Genomic DNA, 7,258 nt, shown 5'->3' on the forward strand with positions numbered 1-7,258 from the left:
GTCTTGTCTAACACCATAGTTCAAAAGCATCAATTCTTCGGCACTCAGCTTTCTTTATAGTACAACTCTCACATTCATACGTGACCACTGGAGAAACCATAGCCTTGACTAGACGGACCTTTGTTGACAAAGTAATGTCTCTGCTTTTTATTTATTTATTTTTTTTTTGAGTGTCTCTGCTTTTTAATGTGCTGTCTAGGTTGCTCATAACTTTCCTTCCAAGGAATAAGCGTCTTTTAATTCCATGGCTGCAATCACCATCTGCAATGATTTTGGAGCCCAGTAAAATAAAGTCAGCCACTGTTTCCACTGTTTACCTGTCTAATTGCCATGAAGTGACGGGACCAGATGCCATGATCTTAGTTTTCTGAATGTTGAGCTTTAAGCCGACTTTTTCACTCTCCTCTTTCACTTTCATCAAGAGGCTCTTTAGTTCTTCACTTTCTGCCATAAGGGTGGTATAGGTTACTAATATTTCTCTCGGCAATCTTGATTCCAGCTTGTGCTTCATCCAGCCCAGTGTTTCTCATGATGTACTCTGCATATAAGTTAAATAAGCAGGGTGACAATATACATCCTTGACATACTTCTTTTCCTATTTGGAACCAGTCTGTTGTTCCATGTCCAGTTCTAACTGTTGCTTCCCTTTGCTGCAGGCTGGATTATATTATCACATTGGTTGTTTAGTCACTAAGTTGTGTCTGACTTGCAACTTCATGGACTGTAGCCTTCCAGAGTTCTGTCCATGGGATTTTTCAGGCAAGAATACTGGAGTGGGTTGCCATTTCCTTCTCCAGGGGATCTTCCTGACCCAGGGATCAAACCTGCATCTCCTGCAATGACAGGCAGATTCATTACCACTGAGCTACCTGGGAAGTCCTACATTATTATTAAAAGGGGACAACTCTGAATTTTGTGTGTGTTGAGGTTTGGCCATAATAAAAGGGCAACTTGGTTCTTTTAAGGGTTATGGTTATTGTTCCAGGACCTTAACATAACAGATAAGCAATGGGTTCCCTGTTAGGTACCCACAGGTGAAGAGAGCTGGATTTGAATGGAAAGGAGAGATGTGCTGTTGGAACTTAATGGATAGCAGGGAAGGGCATCCACAACTCGATAAGCCCAGCCCAGGGCTACCACCTCTGTTTCTTAAGAACTTGAAATAGGTTCCTGTCTCAGTGCACCTGATCTTTATTAATAAACAGCATAGAAGTATGGCTTACTTTTAAAAGTTTAGTGTGTTTATTGAGGACAGATCCTGACTTGCAAGATAGAACATTGCTTTCTAGTTTTTACACTATAAAGCACAAGATCTTGTGCAATATTAAGTTTTTTACTTTAATCTGTGTCAAGAATGTACTCTTGGAGCTATAGAATCATTTGCTTTGTGGGGATAAATTCCAGTCTGCTGGTCAGTTTGGCCCTGTGGTTGCTGCTAAGAGGTCTGGTATAAGCTAGGCACCAAGATGAATGTTTCTGCTTTCCTTATCTAGTTGGAATTGTTTGGACAGAATAGAAGGAAAAAGTCCATCACAGATACAAAACCAAAGTCACTTGAGACTCTGTACCTAGAAATTGCTTTGTTATTAATAAATTGGTTGGGTTAGAAAAGCAACAGATGAAAGAGGACTGAATGAATAAAGGGCAGTTAGTCTAGTGTGCTAGACACTGGACTAAGTACTTGCATTATTTCAACCCTTAGAACAATCAGGTTAGGAATTACCAGATCCATGCTATAGTTACTGAACTGAGGCTCTGAATGGTTATGTTAACTATTAACCTCAGCTATTAAGTGGTAGCTGTTAAATCTCAGCTATTAGTGGTAGATCCCAAATTTGAACCAGGGTTTAATTGAAAGAGCTCAAACCAAAAAGCAAGCCTGGAATGAACCCCTAAACCAGGATCTAGGTAATTTTAAGAAACCTGAGAGCTCCAACCAGAGAAAATCATAGATAAATGGGGAAATTGCCTTTTCCTTAGACTAGAATAACTGCACAAGGCAACTGAAGTTTTAGATTCCAGAGAAGTGCAGAAGTACCAAGGATCAAGAGGGTTCCTTCAAACACTGTTTGGTCAAGACAAAGGATGCTAATGACTAGGTGAGCAAGCAGGAATGGTAGATCTCCCGAGAAAACCTGCTCTGGGCACACACGGAAATCACTTGGGAAACCACACAGAGTACAATGTCCAGGCCCCGACTGCCATACTGTGAAAGCAAGTGGATTTATCTGAACAAGCACAGGCCCACAGAGGTCCTTTCCAAGGCAAAATTTACAGGTGTGTGTTATAATAAATGTATGAGTCTGAGAGAAAAGAAGCATGGAAGACACACAAACACGGATCTGATATTTAGCCCTGACCATGGAGGTGAACATTTGTCAAGGCAGCTGGATCTAGCTTTTAAAAGTAGAAAAATGAAAAGGAATGCCACTATGAAATCAGATCCTGCTACTTCAGGAAGAGCTGAGAAAATAGGTTGTTTCTACTGCAACCTGGGCAGTCCCAGCTAGGCTTAAGTCTTCAGGGGTATCTTCCTGATCACAGCAACCAATGATTCTTAAACTGGGTTGGATATAAAGGACTGTATTGAAGTAAGTGATTGATGAAACCAAAAATTTTTTTTTTTTTTTTGAAACCAAAAATTTTAAGATGGAGTATGTGTGTGCATGCTAAGTTGCTTCACCTGTGTCCAACTCTTAGTAACCCTATGGACTAAAGCCCTCTAGGCTCCTCTCTCCATGGGATTCTCCAGGCAAAAATACCAAAGTGGGTTGCCATGTCGTCCTCCAGGGGATCTTCCCGACACAGGGATCAAACCTACTTCTCATGTCTCCTGCATTGGCAGGCGGGTTCTTCATCACTAGCACTGCCTGGGAAGCCCAACAAAAGGAATCAATTCACGCAAAGACCCAAGACTCAGAATCACATTGACCTATGCCGTCAAGTTATACACCATCAACAAGACTCTTGGTTACCAACATCCTGCAACCTCAGCTGGTCTAAGATGGTGCCTCTTTTTGAGTCTAATATACTGACTGTCCAGAAGGATATAAAAAACAGGCAACCTCAGGAGAAACAGAAGTAATAAATATAAGAAGCTGAAATAGTAACACTCATCCTTTTTGTATGTAAATACTTTTATTGTATCATAACATTGTAGGTAGGGTTCTCTGTATCATAATGCATTTAAGACATTCAAGAAAATCTGATATACTGAGCTTGCAATCTTAAATGTTCAGAAGTATTTGATTAAATAAGCAGTACTTAAATGTTCAGGGAAATTTAATTTCATACACTTAGACTGTCCAGTTACATAAGCAGTCTGTGAGTATCTAGAGAAATGCTATTTTAAAAGGAATTTAATTAAAAATGATCTTTAGGAACACATAAGGAATTCCCAGGCAAAGAGAAGTAGATTGATATCAGTGGATCTATAGGAAGTTAAAAAATTGATGGAAAAGTGATGTGACTTAGAGCTGATATAATTACAACCTAAGAACCTAAGAAGGAATAAAGCAGCAAGGTACTCAGTCCCCTAGAACTCCACCCCCAAGACTTAACATTTGGACTCGCTGGATGCTGGGGGTCTGGGTCTAGGGTTTCAGGTAAGGCCAAGAGTGGGAATGGAAACGAGGGTGAAATTAGCTGAAGGATTACTGATATTGGACTCCCAGTTCTTATCCCCTTTTCCCAGACCACCAGGTGAGTTGCCTACTGGTTAATTCTCTGGAAAATGAATAGGAATGAGTGTCAGCCTGGGACACCAGGAGGAGCAGAGAGCTAGGGTAGAGAGGGACTAAAAGCAAATGAAAGCCTACATTCCAAACTCTGGGATCCTCGGTTCCTTACAACCTTACAGAGTGCCAACTGCCAGGCATTGTGTCTACTTCATCTGTCCTTACTCCTGTTCTCAACTCCATATTTTCTAGGGCAAGAGATAGGAGAATCCTTTTGAAGAAAAACTGAGCAAAGACCTCTAGATTCTGCCATTTGTGGAGTGCCCCCAGTGAAAAGGCTGGCTTGGGTCAACTTATAATGAAACTCACCAGTCATTATGCCCCATCTTATAAAGACAAACAAGAACCATTAGACAGCCGAGGAAGACTTCAATGGGAGGACTGCAGAAATCATAAAGGACCTAAGGGGAATTTAAGATGAAATCTTGTCTCCACAAAAGAAGATAGCTATTTTTTAAAAAAAGGACTAATTAGAAAAAAATAATTTTGAAAATCGGACTTCCTTGGTGGCACAGTAGTTAAGAATCTGCCTGCCAATGCAGGGAACTCAGGTTCAATCCCTGCTCTGCAAAGATTCCACACGCTGCAGAGCAACTAAGCCTGCACATTTTAGGGCCCGGGAGCCACCGCTAAGGGGCCCCACGTGCTGCAACTGCTGAAGCCCGTGTGCCTAGAGCCTGTGCTCCACAACAAAGAAGCCACAACGAGAAGCCCTTGCACCACAACTAGAGTAGCGCCCACTCTCTGCAACTGGAAAAAGCCTTAGTGCAGCAATGAAGACCCAGCATAGCCACAAAAAAAAAAAAATCTTGAAAGTGAAAACTATGGCAAATAATAAAATAAACTGAAAGGGCTGGAAGATAGAATTGAAGAAATCTAAAAGGCAGAACAAAAACAGATGGAAAATAGGAAGTAAAAAGATACAGATTTAATACAAGAATTAGAAAGTCTAATTACTTAGGAATTTCTGAATGAAAGAACCACAGTATATGGAGAGGAGGAAATTATTGAACAAATAATTCGCAGAAATTCCACAGGACTCAAAGAAATAAGCCTGTGACTGAAAGGATCTGTAAGTTGCCCAACACAGTTAACACAGGCAGCCAGGCAGATGGCATGGATTTTCGAGAGCTCCTGCTCAGTCACTTCAGTCGTTCCGACTGTGCGACTCCATGGACTGTACCAGGCCCCTCTGTCCATGGGATTCTCCAGGCAAGAATACTGGAGTGGGTTGCCATCTCCTTCTCCAATTTTCAGACTACTCAAAGAGTAAATTTAAATTTAAAAGTTTGCAGAGATCAAAAAAAGGATGTCAAAAGTACTGATTATAAGAACGTCATCAGATTTCTCAGGGGCAGCACCAGCTGCCAGAATACAATGAAGTCAGATCTTCATATTATGGAGGGGGGCTATTTTTAATGTGGAGTTCTAGCCTCAAGTGAGTTATAAAACAATGACATCTTCAGATACTTAAGGATTCTAAAAATTTAGCTCCCATTTACCCTTTCTCAGGAAGCCACTAGATGATTACTTTTGCATTTTGAGAGTTAAAAAAATAAAAAGGAAGCCAAATTTCAGGAAGTAAGTACCCCAAGAGGAGGGGGGGGCGGTAATTCTAGCATGACTGCCAGGAATTACAGCTACACAACAGCCTGGAGAGCAACCAGTCCAGACTGGAGCAGGAGGAGAGTGGCTGCAAGTAACAGAACACTCAACTCTAAGTGACTTGAACACTAGAGGTCTGTTATCTCACATAACCAGAAGTGCCCCGGGAAGGCAATGGCACCCCACTCCAGTACTCCTGCCTGGAAAATCCCATGGGCAGAGGAGCCTGGTGGGTTGCAGTCCATGGGGTCTCGAAGAGTTGGACATGACTGAGCGACTTGACTTCCACTTTTCACTTTCATGCATTGGAGAAGGAAACGGCAACCCACTCCAGTGTTCTTGCCTGGAGAATCCCAGGGACGGGGGAGCCTGGTGGGCTGCCGTCTATGGGGTTGCAGAGAGTCAACCATGACTGAATCGACTTAGCAGCAGCAGCAGAAGTGCCCACTCTAGGTTGGTTCATTCAACCCTTGATGTTAGGGTTCTGAATTGGCTTTTCTGGAATCAACGCCCCTTCCCTTTATGTGAAAAGTTTGGAGATGTAGCTGCAAACTTCACGTCCTCACGTAACCAGGCAAAAACTAAGGAAGAAGTTTCTCTTCGAAGTTTCTTTCCACAGAGACAAAAGTCTTATCTGGTAAGTCTTATCCCAGTCTTCCCTTCAGATTCCACTGACGAGATGCCACTTCAAGAAGTTTCTAAAGGTGGTGGGGTTTTTCCCCTTTATGATATGGAAAGTATAGATGCCCCCCAATTTTTTTTTTTTAATTTTCATTGGTGTGTGCGTGTGTGCTGTCACTTTAGTCGTGTCTGACTCTTTGGGACCCCATGAGATGTATGTAGCCTCCCAGGCTCCTCTGTCTGTGGGGATTCTCCAAGCAAGAATACTGGAGTGGGTTGCTGTTCTCTTCTCCAGGGGACCTTTTGGACCCAGGGATCGAACCTGGGTCTCTTTATGTCTCCTGCAATGGTAGGTGGCTTCTTCACCACTAGCGCCACCTTAACTCCACAGGTCACAGCCTTCAGAGCAAACACAAGAGCATAGATATTGGAGCCAGATTGCCTGGGTTTTTTCTCTATCGCTTCTAAGACTCGAATTCTAATGATACTTGGGGAACCTCATGGGTCAAAGGGATGGCTAAATCAAGGCAATATTTGGGTATTCCTGGGTTCCCTCACTAAAATACAATCTACATACTATCATAATACCAGCCAGTTACGTCCAACTACTAAGTTAGATTCTGAACCTAAGAACTGACTTATGGCATTTGTAAGAATAGTAGTAAAGTACAGGTTCCTATTTCCATAAACAGAGTAGTACTGTACCAGGAAAAAAACTACCTAGGTCTTATCTTTGTCACTTTAAAAAAAAAAAACCAAAAAAAAAAAAAAAAAACTTTTCTCATTTAAAAGGCACATGATTTAAAAAAAAAAAAAATCTGGCATGCGGGATTTTAGCTCCTTGACCAGAGATTGAACCCAAGCTCCCTGCAGTGAAAGCTTGCAGCTTGCAGTCTTAACTACTGGACCGCCAAGAAAGTCCCAAAAAGTACATAATTATAAAAACTACTTATACCCTGGGAAGACACCTCATTTGTAAGTGGAAACTTACTTTACCTGTGTGAAGGCACAAACCAAGCTCCATGTGAGTGGACTGTATGAATCCTTGACTACAGTATACCTACCACATGGCAGAGAGCAGCCGCTCACAACAGATCACTGCAAACACGCATTCACAGAGGGACCTAACCCGTGAAGTCCTTGGCTGAGCTGAGGAAACAAAGGATGATTAATGCAGAAGAGTTGCTGGGCAGGGGATGAAGGAAGGGAAGGGGATTAACACTGATTAAAGGAAGACTGAATTTTGCCCAGATTTGTTTTTGTTAAAGTATTCTGAGACATTTCAATAACCAAAA

This window comes from Cervus elaphus, chromosome 8 (assembly GCF_910594005.1).
Source record: "Cervus elaphus chromosome 8, mCerEla1.1, whole genome shotgun sequence".
Taxonomy (NCBI): domain Eukaryota; kingdom Metazoa; phylum Chordata; class Mammalia; order Artiodactyla; family Cervidae; genus Cervus; species Cervus elaphus.